The following is a 13801-nucleotide window of genomic DNA, read 5'->3' as shown; positions in this document are numbered from 1 at the left end:
GGTTGTTTGGCACCAAGAGTTTGAATCCAGGACACGGCTAATCAGAAACACGGCTTTCTTATTGTGCGCTCCCACTTTTCCCCACTTTTGCTGAACTCTTTTTTATTATTATTTATTTATTTATTTAAGAATAAAGCAGAAGAGCTGCGAGCTTAACTGCAAGCTGCAAGCACTTCTGAAAACAGCGCTGTCCTAGAAGAGGAGCGGGCATCTTTTAGCTCCATTAAACTGATCAGGGCTTGCCTGATGTCTTCTGGGGACATCACGCTGTGAAGAAGCAGAATCATTGATGTTCTTCCCTCTCTTTTCACTTTCCCCTGTTTTTCTGTTGCTTCTTCTGCTTCTGCTGCTTCTGGTCGGATGTGTTTTCTCTTCTCCGAGATGGAAAAAGGGGGAGGGGCAACAGAGTCTCCCCAATATCATCGGTCCTGCCTTGATCTTGTTTGTTTAGCAAGCTGGTCTGGACTGAATGAGGACGGGTGTGTGTGTGTGTGTGTGTGTGTGCGTGCGCGCTGGGGGGCTCATCCGTGGGTGTTAGTTTTTCTAACACCCAGAGATTCTCTATAGATCGCCCCGAACCCCCTCAACCTTATTCCCACCCGTATCTGGAAATTGTTCAAAGGAGACTGAAAGACAAGTCTGGATTTCCAGAAGATCAAGGAGTCGTTCTTTTGAACCGATTCCTGTCGGCGAATCGATCAGACTGATTCAGAAGTCAGGCTGAACCAAACTTTTTATTTTCTGATTTCGGATCAGAACACAGCTGGCCTCTTTATTAGAAACACCTACTTAGTACTTATGCTCACTGGCCACTTTATTAGAAACACCTACTTTGTACTTTCGCTCACTGGCCACTTTATTAGAAACACCTACTTTGTACTTCCGCTCACTGGCCACTTTATTAGAAACACCTACTTCGTACTTTCGCTCACTGGCCACTTTATTAGAAACACCTACTTTGTAATTCTGCTGACTGGCCACTTTATTAGAAACACCTACTTTGTACTTCTGCTGACTGGCCACTTTATTAGAAACATCTACTTAGTACTTACGCTCACTGGCCACTTTATTAGAAACACCTACTTTGTACTTTTGCTCACTGGCCACTTTATTAGAAACACCTGACTTGTACTTCCGCTCACTGGCCACTTTATTAGAAACACCTATCTCAGTTCCTCTCAGTTGGTCTTACTGGGTATGGTGGTGTTGCTGGGATCTTCACAAGGGTGGATCTGTAGTCAGAAACTGACCGATACAACGATTGCTCAGGGATGAGCATCCCAAAAACTTCGTTAACTAGATCTGGAGAACATTCGTTAAACCTCCATGACTGAAGTACTATGTGATGAGTAACCCCACCTGCTCATTACTCACCAAATGCTTCTTTGCATGGATTTTGAGTCAGCACCTAAAAGCCAGGTGGCGCTAATTCTCAGGGGAATGATGGTTTGGCCGGTTTAACCGAGCAATTCATCAAAGGTATCCCAAAACCTAGAACCCTGTGAAAGCTGCTGTCCTCTGCTGCGGTACCACAGGACCTCGTACGAGCTGATGTACTTTCAGCGCCTTGTCCCTTCCCCTCAGATGTCCCTGGACTTGGGACACATTTGAAGCTACATGTCTGACGCCTTGCTCTTGTAGTTCAGACTCTCGCTGTGCATTTTCCAATCCACTTTGAGGGTGTTTCCGCTGTCGCGGCAGCGGCCAGGTTCGAGCCTTTTTACTCTGCATATTTCGCGGTCCTACGGCTCATGCCTTCATGTCTCAAGGATCTTTTTGCGGACTTCAGTCGAACGTTGAGGCTCAATAGCGATTCAGCTGCTATTCAGGACCCAAACTGCCAGTGCTGCTCAATACGTGTTGTGTCCCTTTTACCTCCCTTTCACAGTCCGAGGTAAATTTTCTAGATAGCATCTCCAGCGGTGATTAAACCTAGCAACACACCGGCTCCTCTGAGTGAAGAATACAGCAGAGGGAACGCTGATGTAACTCCTGTGAGTCATTTTAGTTGTGCTTCACCTGCTGATGTCTTCTTCACAGTCAGACGCTCTTCCCCTGGGTTGCCTTTCACCTTTTTTCTCTCCGTGTTCTTCGCGCAGTAGCAATATTGATTTGACTAGCGCTAGCTTCGTTCCGATTCTCAGCCGGTCCCCGAGCCTTCTGTTGTGTCTGCCTCCGCCCTTTTGTTGTTGATCTAAGCCTTCGTAAGTGAGGAGGCTTGCATAAGCTTCACTGTCTCCCTTTTTTTAGGCACCTCCTTGATCCCTGTTTTTGGCTTCTCGGGGTCGCGCTACCTCCAGCAACGTTTACATTACCCCAAGCTCATTGCAAAAGCACCTACGCCTGTTCTGCTCACGTAGCCTGGCTGCCTTTGCTAATCCAGAACATCCAGCCCCGCTGTAATGGGGCCTGGATTATGGTTCTTAACAGAACATGGTTCTCTTCGGTACTGGGATCATTAACAGGTGCTTAAAGGGAAGTGGAAGCACAAGGTAGGTGTTTCTAATAAAGTGGTCATAGAGTGGAAGTAGCACATGGTGGGTGTTTCTAATAAAGTGGCCAGAGAGTGGAAGTAGCACATGGTGGGTGTTTCTAATAAAGTGTCCAGAGAGTGGAAGTAGCACAAGGTAGGCGTTTCCAATAAAGTGGCCAGGGCGTGGAGGTAGCACAAAGTAGGCGTTTTCAATAAAGTGGCCAGGGCGTGGAAGTAGCACAAGACCAGCGTTTCTAATAAAGTGGCCAAAAAGTGGAAGTAGCACAAGGTAGGTGTTTCTGATAAAGTGGCCAGGGTGTGGAAGTAGCATGAGACCGGTGTTTCTAATAAAGTGGTCATAGAGTGGAAGTAGCACAAGGTAGGCGTTTCCAATAAAGTGGCCAGAGAGTGGACGTAGACTGTAAGCTGTTTCTAATAAAGTGGCCAGGGAGTGGAAGTAGCACAAAACCGGCGTTTCTAATAACGTGGTCAGCGAGAGGAGGTACAAGGCAGGTGTTTCCAACAAAGTGGCCAGTGCTTACAGCTGGGCATTCTGGGACATGGGCGGTGCGGCAGGGCTCTGAGTCTGTGTCCGTATGAAAGCAGAGGTTCTCTGTAAGCGCTCTGGTGTAGCGGCTGGTTTCTCTGAGACACCGTCAGCTTCACCCCACACTGATGAGCTCTGCTGCAGGCTACGTCAGTGCAGCTGCTCCCTACACACACCCTCCAATGAGAGAGGATCACAGGCTGGATAATGAGCCCAGGCACTGAACCCTCCTCCTCCTCCCTCCTGAGTGTAAGCTTATTAATATTACAGTCACTCTTTATTATACAGCGCCTCACATGAAGCCCTCAGCCTCCTCCATCAGCGCTGAAGCCCCTCACTGAGTGGCGGGTGGGAGCCTCCTGGGACAGGTTTCATCTCCTTCATTCTAATGCTTGAACGTTCTCCCATGCAGTTTCTCCAGACTCTGCTACGTAGAATGGAAGAGGGTGGCCATATTGACTGACGTGTTAATTAATACACTAGCTCCAAATCCATATCACAGTATACGAGTACACAGTACCGAGCTACCAGAACCAGTTGCTACTGAGTTCAGCATACAGAAGTCAATATGGAGACCATAACACTCTACACACTCTACACTTCACCCAAGTCCTCTCGGAAGCGGAGGGTCTTCAGACAGCGAGCGTTGGACTCCCGTTCCCATTCGGACTCCCAGGGGAAGTTTGTCCACCACTTTGGTGCGGGACAGAAAAAACGTGGACGCTCGTCTTCCGTGGATCTTTACAGGATGGCAGGTCGAGCCCAGTCGTACTCGAAGACTGGAAGGGCGCTCCGGAGGGGCTGCTCCAGTCTTGGACAGGGGTTTTGAGTCTACAGCAGCTACAGGAAGCCAGTGAGGGGAACGCAGCAGAGGAGGTACAGGGCTCGTCTCTGGTGGTGGTCTTTAAGCAGCCTAATCATATGTGAGCCAGATCCTCTTGTCACAGTGAGTCTCAGCGGACATGCCCAGAGGCGTTAAGGTCGTGTCTCAGAGTCCAGACATGTCCTGACGGGGTTGTAGAAGTGAAATGTGTCCGTAAATGCCAGGAATGATGTGCTAGCAGCTCACTGTGATTTTTCCAGATGCCCAAAGGCAAGGAGGTATTGTGGAATGACCCCAATGCTGGCAGTTGGAGGCTGATGAGGCTGTGTTTAGGACCTGTAGATTTTAGGAATTGGAGATTATTAAGGCTATTCCTGCCTTGCTCCCAGTGATTCCGGGTAGACTTACTGTGACTCTGACAAGGAAGAAGCCGATAAGAAGATTGACGGGTGGATGGATTAATAAGGCTGTAAATATCTGCTCTTTAGAACGCTTGGTATGAAACTGGGATTATATGGGATTATATTGGCGATTGATGAGGCTGTGTTTGGATCTGGTCAACAGGACGGTCGGTATGGAACTGTATGATTATTTTTAGATTAATAAGGCTGTGCTTGGGTCATCTACACTGTTAACGTCTAGGTTCCTTCAATTTGAAACTGTGGAGGAACCTCTTAAGGTGCTTTGAGGAATCTCAAGAAACCTTTTTCTTCTGAAAATCTTTATTTGAAGGTTTCAAATTGAAGAACCCTTAAAAGTTCCTTAAGGAACATTTACTTTGAGAACTTTCAGAAGGACCTATGACCCATTTCCCAAACCCAACAGCGTGGGTTGAATAGCTGATTCTGTATTCAATAGGCATGGGGGATGTAATCAGACATTTCAGCTATGATGGATGATGCTTTAATGGATGGAGAACTGTAGAGGTTAAATTTCACTTGCTAAATAAACAGCTTGCTAAATAAATGTCAATAATTAGGGAGGCACCCATACCACTTTTTTTCCTTTCCGATACCAGATTTTCAAGGATCTGCCAATGCCGAGTAACCATACCGATACTAATTCTGACTTAAATACTGGATAGATGCTCTAAGTCCTGATATTTATAGAGTTCCATTCTTCATAGGTTATACTTTTTTAAATCTTATCCCAAATTAGATCTAATAAGCTTGAAAGAACAGCGTTTACTGATTGAGGATTTGAGAGCTGAAAAAACAGCTTCACCAAATAACTTTTAACAGGTGTTTAAATTCACATGTCAGAGCAGCATAAAAACACCAGTTTACAAACAGAGAATTTGTTTCTGCAGCAAATTTCACATTCAGGTTCACGATTCTGTGTAAAAAGTTGCTAAACCTCAGTGTGTTTCTTTAAACAAGCTGCTGAAAATCAACTTCTGCCTTCAGAACCATCAGGTCCTCATCATGAACTTTCATCTGTCTGTGGTTCTAAAGGTATCCCATCTGAATAGTGATTTATCTTGAGATTGACCTGGAAAAAAACCTGTAGAAGATTCCAGACGACTCACTGCACTTTTTGAAGGAAGCATTGTGTGCCATGAAAAGGGGTCTGGGAGCGATAAGCTCATACGAGTGGAGCCGGATCCCTTCTATCTATTCACTTCCTCAGACTGTGTGTGGGGAGATCCAGGTCCAGGTGAAAGTGTCAGACAGTTCTATCGTGACGTTTCGAGGTGGACGACCTTGCCCGCTTCCTGGACGTTATCCGGAAACATCCAAAAAAGCCTTCAGCGCAAGGTCGCATCAGGAGGCCACAGCAAAGAACCTAACGTCGTCCCCAGATGGTCTCGCATTAGACACTAATGGGCACGACACACCGCTGTCAAACACTCGTGCACACTTCAGCTCTCATTCTACCCCTCCTGCCCGTGTCTGACAGCTCTGCCGTGAGCTCACGGTCCAGCTCGGGGACTTGCAACACCCAGCACAATTATTCTCTCCTGCTGACTTCACCTGCGAAGCGTAATTGGAGAGGCGAAAGTTTGCACTCATGCCACTTAGAGGTAAGACGCAACAAAGAACCAAAAAAAAAAAAAAAAGCCTTCAGGCAAGTCGCCCCTTCATCCGCAGTTTAGATGCTACAGTGACGTGAGAAATAGCTTTCTGTTTGTTTACCTGTTTATCCTTTGTTATCCTTTGCTTGTTTGTTTCCATGGAACAGGTAATGGGAAAATATTTTCCAGCTTCATTGATAAAGATTACAGGCAGCGAAGGCCTTGGCGAAAAAGCTAATCTTGAAGATTAAAGGAATGTTGGAATGTTTGATTGAAGGAAATTGGCTAGGTCAAACATTCGCCCAGCGTTTCCTTTATTTTCATTTCTCAAGTTCTGTTTCCTTGGTTTCTCTTTAACCTTGCAGTGATCCTCGACAGGAGCAGACTGATTCTGACAAATGTGACAAAAGAGTGCTACAAAAGGTTCCACAAGAGAACAACTTTTAACTAATTTATTTCTAATAGTCCCCCATTTTCTACCCAATATGGAATATTGGCCAATTACCCAATCCCCAGTCATCAGGTAGTGATCTCCCAGTATGACTAGCAATGCCCCAACACTAGCACATGTCTTCTCCTGCCACTGCCTCTTTTCAAACTTCCATTGATGTGGCCAACATCACAACGTCATCTGGGTAGCAAGTGCCGTCAACCCACCTCTGAAAGAGCAAGGTCAGTTGTGCTCTCTCTGGACTCTGATGGCAAGCAGCATGACCCAGGATCTGAACCAGCGATCCTCAGATCCTAGCCTCATAAGGAACCATGTTTTGTAAAAGATGTGGGAAGAACCTAAGGCTTAAGGTTTAAGGTCTATGGTAGCGCCTCTATTTTTAATTTCAAGTGTCATCCTTTGGACCAGGCATTGTTTCAAAAGCATGCTGTCGACATTGGCGTTTGTGCAGTAAGCAGTAATACGATACAACCCTATATAAATGTTGTGAATTACCCACTGACTCCTCCAACAATGTGCCACTAATCTGTTTGGAGTTCATGTACACTGGAGCATCAGTACAGCTGTTCATGGCCTGAGTCCAGCCCTGCTCTGAACAGCAGTGAATTCTAATCTCACTCTTGAATCATCTGATTAAACTCGCTGCTCATGCCAGTTTTAAGTTAGAAACCAATAAGCAAGACAAACATGAACCTACAGAAATAGCCTGGCACTCATTGAGAAACTGTTGCCTTTATAAAACCCTTGAATAAACACAGATATTTAACACTCACTGACAGCTGGCAGAAAACCCTACCTTTTAGCTCCACCATGCTGTAGCCTACGGTCTACGTTGTAATCCATCCCCCCTAGCCCTTCATCAGTGGTCAATTTCTGACCACAACGCTGCTTTGGCTATTGTGTGGGTGCTCAGTGACACTGACACGTGTAAAAACTCCCATAACACCCCACAGACCAGTGCCACACACATACTGCCATGTCAGTGTCGTGGCCACAATGAAACTCGTCCACCAGCCAAATCTGGTCAGCAGCCGTCTTGTGGTCAAAAATTGGCCAATGATAATTTGCCCATGACTTTGTCGCTGGTTTACCGGTTGTCTATCCTTGGAGCACTCGTGGTAGGTACTGGCCACTGCATACCAGGCAATGCCCCACAAGACCCTGCCTGATGTTTTGGAGATGCTCTGACCCAGTCTGGCTTGTCTAGAACATCACGGTTTGGTTCTTCAGCACTTTCATCACCTTCAAGAACCGACTGTGCACTTCATACTTAATACATAGATCCCACCTCTTGACAGGAGCCATTGGAACAATATTTACTTATGTAGCATTTTGTGAAACCGGCATCAGCTGAGGGTGGCAGTGAGAAGATAAAACTTCCTGAGAACACGCAGAAGAAGTGTCCTCAAGGCATCTTCAACTTGGGACTTGTGTGTGTCACTGGAACAATCACAAGTCCTCGAAAAACTCCAGAGTTGATCAGCCGGCTTTCTCAAATCCTTCAAAACACAAAATGTGGACAGTCTGGAGGGCCCTGAGGACCAGTCTGAGAAGCTCTGGATTGAAGTACTTCAGTAGAACGGATGTCGGTCATGTAGTATCTCCATCATGTCCTCAACTTCGTTTTCTCCCCAATCATCAGGTAAAGATCTCCCACTATGACTAGGAGGAAGAAGCACATCTTCTTCAGCCAACTTCCATTGATGTGGCTGAGGTCCAACAACAGCTTCCAGACGTCTCTGCTGACTAACATCACAACATCATCTGGGGAGCAAGTGAGCAAGTGCCATCAACCCACCCACCCCACCCAAAGCTTTGAGGTTGTAGAGTCGCATAGTCAAGGGTGTGGAGGAGAAGCCTGATGGACGTATTCATCTCACTTCATTGAGCTCGTTATTGCCTCTCTGTGTAATAACCGTTCTTCAACTACTGAGCAATTCCGCAGACCAGCCCTCATTCACTTAATTCAGCAATTATCCGCTCGCTGGCGAAGGCCGGGCACTGGAGTCAGGGCCAGAACCTCCAAAAACATCATTTACATTCACAAACGCAGAGGGGCCCTGAATAAGTGGTCAGATTTAATGGCTTGGAGCTTGAAGGTCACTTATCAGTGGGATACTTTTAACTTCATTTGTAATTTATGCTCCCTTAGAAATGTGCTTTTACTGGTCAGTGCTTCCTTCTTGGGATGGGACTGACCCATCCTGACACTTATGACTCACCCTGTATCCTAGAAATGTCAAATTTGCACTCAATAAGGCACTAATTATATCTTGTCGGAGTACAGTTAGAGTCTATAGTCCGTCTGTTGATGCGCAGTACCATGCTCTAGAGTAGGGTTCCCAACCCTGGTCCTCTGAGAACCTCTGCTATGCACCTTTTAGTGTTTTCCCTGCTTCCAACACCCCTGACCCAGCAAATCAACTTATTAACAAGCCATTTTTGAGTTCTTGAGTGGTTGAGGTAGCTGGAGACTGTGTAGGGAAGGGCTTGGAACCACTGCTCTGGCATTTCGCTGGTGTTCAATACCTAATTCCAAAAGTCACAAATTCTAGTAATTCAGGTGTTTTCTGGAGTTTATCTGCAATGCTCTTCATAATAGATGGGTACAGGTTTGAACGACAGCTGACAGCCGTTCCATCTAGCGGCTTGAAACTTTGTACCTTGTCCTCTGCTGTCGAGAAAAGCCTTCTTACACTCTCAGACTACTAAACATTTGCATCTTCCGGGATGAGCGGATGAAGATGGAGATTTGACAGCACGCCCCAGCCAAATTTGATTTAGCATTGTGCGTATCGAATTATGCTAAGCGAGCTCCTCGTCGCAGACCGTAAACACAGGAGGGGAGCATCCTGTTATGACCTTGTCGGAAATACCGCCAACCTCTGCACTTTTTCACGCACATGTGTACCCACCACGTTTGCTATCATCGGGCTTCTCTGTGGCTTCTGACGCTCTGACGTATTGTTCAGTTTCAGGGTATCGGAGTCTATTTTAAGCTTTCAGCCAAACTGTGCTGGATACTTCTGGTGAACTCGTCTAGTTGAATAGTTGTGAATGTTCCTCCCAGACATACAGGTAATAACACACTGACTCAAGAGAGCAGAGTACATCCAGTGTCAGCGAATACTGCAGAGGGAAAAACTCACACTGAACAGAATGTAAAATTCCCTCCAGCTTGAACCTGAAGCAACTACAGATTGTCAGGATACAATCAAAATATCGCTCTTACAATTGAAGGGGAAAAGTCATTCATTGGTCATTGTCTAGTTGTCCACTGGTAACTCGAGACAGCTCAATACCAGGTTTGAAGAACCTTGTATTTCCATGGTAAATGGCTACACATCTAGCTGTCTACTGGTCACTCAGGAAATACTATTAGCAGGTTGAAGAGGTCCTTGCCTAGCTGAGAAACAGTACCCCAGTCAACTCTGTGAAGATCCTTGGCATTACTCACCATTCCATACCAACCATGAAGGCCTAATTACAGGCTATAGTCCATCTGGTAATGCACAACTGATCATCCTCCCTCTACCGTGTCCAGCATTCGTATGTGTTTGACCACTAAGGGTGCTGTTGATCAGGTATTGTTAGAATTATAAGAATGGTGGACGTTTATACGCATGACCGTATCAACAAGGGGTTAAGAGCAGTCAGAAACTGACCAGTAATGAGAAAAGAGTTATAGCACTAGTAATGGCCATTGATTAACAGCATCAACAGAGGATCTACAGTCTCTTAACTGTATATCAGCAAAAATGAGCTATTAGATTTTAGAAGGTTTCTAATAAACTGGTCATATTTTATCTCTATTTTAAGGAGAATTCTGCACTCTGTGTTGGGTATCCTTAGTGGGTAGAGAATGGGAGATGCCGAAAACTATTCTTGTTTGCTTATCATTGCAGTCAGCAGGGTTCATTTCGGAGGAGACAGTGAAACTGCTGCTGGTCATCACTCGGGATGGCATAGTCAATCTGGGCAAATGGACTCACTGCTAAACGATGTGGCACGCGCACCGTCCTCCATAGGAAATCAATGCATGATTATATGTGCAATAACCATTCATTTCCTTCACATTGCCCAAGCAAACGTTTCCTGTCCAATTCTTCAGCATTCCACACACCCATCCGCAAAAGCCCTGCCATCAGTTCAGGTACTCGACTGCTCCGCCTGACAGTGCCAGTACCCTATCCCACCTGATGGCACACGCTGTGAAAGACTATAAAAGAGCACTGGGATGAATTATTTGCACAATTTCCCCCTCAGCACGCTTCAGCGACCTCATACAATAGCCATGCGCATGGGTTACGACACAGCTGTGGGGGAAAAATGGGAGACTTGCTGTGGCTTCTCGTGTAATAAAAATATGGATTCATATTAGAGACTCTGATTAACGTTCCCTTGATTGTGTGTTGCGTGATGCTCCATAAACGTCACAATGGCTCTTATTTACGCCTCTCTTTTCCCATTGAAGCTAATTATTATTGATTCAGGACATAATAAACAGAAGGATTTTATAATTAAAGACAGGCGGAGGTTTCCATCAAAGTTGCTTAAGGTTTTAAGGTGGTGGTAACTTCAGGCTCCTGCAGATGGCGCTGCACGAGAATGATGGGGCTATAAATACTCATACTTTGAGAAGAGTGCAGGGAGTGTCTCATTGGATTTGTCGAAAAGCAGATGTTAATGATTGGCTAAAAGGAGTGACTGCCTTTGGGTGTGGCCGAAGGCCATAGTGTGAAGGACGAAGCTGTGGGCCTACTAGCAGTGGCAGAAATCCAGTCTATGCAAAATTCTCTGGATCTTAAAATGAACCTCATTCTTGTTGGAATTAATAACAATCATACGCTCATTGGCCATTTTATGAGAAACATCCACTGCTTCTACTGGGACCATCAATGGAATCCAACATTTTATGGTGGTGGACCATTCTCAGCAGTATACCGATATTGCAAGTGTTCTTGAACAATGACCAATAGATGTAGGTGCAAGGTCGGGCTAGAGACGAAGGGATCGATCTACTATGATTTCCTAAACATGCCTAAATTCCTAAATTAGTCTAAATATGTGATTGGCAAACGGCTGATAGTTTCGTAGATTCTGAGAGCTTCTTTAGAATATGTGATCTATGTTTTCTGACGTTGCAGTTCCTCATTCATTGAGTGGCAAGGCAATACAGACCTCATTCACTCAAAAAATCCCTGCTCAGTAGGCTAATATTATGCTAATATGCTAATCACTAATGTGCCTTGTGGGGAAAACAGATTACAGACATTCAGCACCACTATCTGAACTCTACTACCCCTCTCGGAAGTCCATCACTCAGCCCAGTACAGTGAGTATCAGAACTCAGCAGAGCTAGCAGGGACCTCTCACAACACTTTGAGCTACACAGTGCACTTCTGCCTTTTTTAGGGGCTGTACCCTTGTCGTCCAGTAGGGAGAAGTTGTAGGGGCTTTTCTGCTGGACTTTAACTCAACACCTACAGTTGGAGTTGCCAGAGGGACATTACCAGGTCATGCTCATGCCATTCCACCTCCTCCCTCTTGTCTTTAACTGCTAAGTCAGGAGCTGCATGTTTTGCATCCAGTTGAATTATTCTGCCAGTCTTGGACAGTAAAGACAGATGGGGAGACCGGTTCCTAGATCCATCCCAGTGGCATGGGTCTGGACCTCACAGTGACTATAAAGACCAGTTGTGTAGATAGCGTTTAGGGGCGTGGAAGTGAGTGATTTCTAAATATATATTTCTAAATATATTCTAAATATATTATTATTATGCATTTCAACTTGCTTCGTCTGTGCTTTTCTATGTTGTTTTAAGTTCTGAACTTACACTAAGTGGTAGCTAGGCCCTACCCCTCATCCTCTAAGCTGGGGTTACAAGTCCATCTCTAGCTAGCACCCAATAAGCAACTAGCAGGCTAGCTACTGTACTGTATATCACCTATTAAAATGTTACTTACTATTTTTTCATTGTACCCAAGAATACCCGAGCTCCATATTTGCCTCGTCATTTACTTAAGGTCTCCGTGAACTGGCAATGCCCGAATCTCCAGGACGGAGATAAGAGATGCATCCGCTGCCATTGTCTCATGGCCAGCACGGCTGTTAACTCAAGCCGAGGAGGCTGCAGGAGAGCGATTACATGTGTACGGCTGGAGAAAGTGACCAAATGTTGGGTTTAAGGGGGAGAGACTTGCCAGACTTGGACAGAAAAGGACTGGATGCATTGCCCCATCAGCATGCTGGCTGTTCGGGTCTGCTGAGCCAGAGATGATGAGTGGAAGCGATTGAGGGATCAGCGCTAATGTGGTGATCCGTCACTCCGTTGAACCTGTTCAGGGCTTAGTTAATTTCTCAAATCAAGACGAGCCTGTCTCCCGGCGCCACCGGGGCCATGATAAAAGATCGAGCTTTCGGGGTTTGAGACCAGAGCCTGTTTCGAAAGTTTGTAAAAGTTTGTAGTGGTGGCTGTGCAAGCTGGTGTACTGTATAAACAATTGGAAATGCAATATAAAAAAATGAACAACAAAATAAGGTTATTGTAAGTGTTCTTGAACCAATGGACGTAGGACGTAGGATTTTCTGACATAGCCTCTAATGTCTAGGCTCCTTTACTTACAGTCTGACCATGATTTAGTCGTATCAGTTCTTTCTCTTTTGCAGGTTTAATGATTTATCATCGCTTTAAATGTTCCTGATTTGGCTAATAATTAAAGAAGATCCCCACTAGAGGTCTAATATGAATGCTAATAGGGTTCAAGGGCAAATAGAAGCTCAGGGTTAGTTAATTACATTAAACATGAAGGAGAGTGAATTAGAAAGGACTCCCAGTGTTTCGTCTCAGATGTCTTCATTCCAGAAAGGACTGGCGCTAGGGTCTGCTTTCACAAAATATCACAGAGCAGGCCTACGGACAGTACTTTTACAATATGGCTGGACATGTGGGCTAGCCAGATAATTTGAGGGCTTTCCAAGTTTTTCAAACAGCCTCAATTATTTGTGGCAGTGGTTCTCCAAGACCGTGGAATACGGACGTTTTTTCAGGAGCACCTTCGTGCTGTGAATCTCCTGTTCTACCACATCCCAAAAATGTTCTACAGGACCTTCCCAGTCGTCCACTGAAGAACTCAGGAGACCATAGACCATCATAATGCTGGAAGTAGCCATTAGAAGATGATCCAATCAATAAGTCAATGATACAATGTTACAATGCTCAGATTGTCAGGCTGTAGCATTCAAGCGATGATTGATTGACTGGTATTAACAGCTCAAAGTGTGCCAAGAAACCACTGTTCACACCATTACACCACCACCTTCACCAGCCTGGACTGTTCACACAAGGCAGATCAGCTCCATGGTGCCAAATTCTGATCTTACTGTCAGTTTTTCCTCAGCAGAAATTTCATCAGACCAGCTTCAGACCATATCTCCAGTCAGTTGTAGTAGTAGTAGTAGGACTGTCCAGTGTTGGTGAGCCCATGCTGAG

General features: G+C 45.4%; 1 protein-coding gene across 2 annotated transcripts in view; it reads left to right on the top strand.

Moving 5' to 3' along the window:
- Nucleotides 1-13801, top strand: part of LOC140535387 (receptor tyrosine-protein kinase erbB-4-like) — a 149535-nt gene that overhangs the window by 56852 nt on the left and 78882 nt on the right. The gene's annotated exons all lie outside the window — the stretch shown is intronic.

The sequence above is a fragment of the Salminus brasiliensis genome, chromosome 15, assembly GCF_030463535.1.
Source record: "Salminus brasiliensis chromosome 15, fSalBra1.hap2, whole genome shotgun sequence".
In the NCBI taxonomy this organism is placed as follows: Eukaryota; Metazoa; Chordata; class Actinopteri; order Characiformes; family Bryconidae; genus Salminus; species Salminus brasiliensis.
Note: the sequence above shows the minus strand (reverse complement) of the source record. Positions and strands in the feature narration are given on the sequence as shown.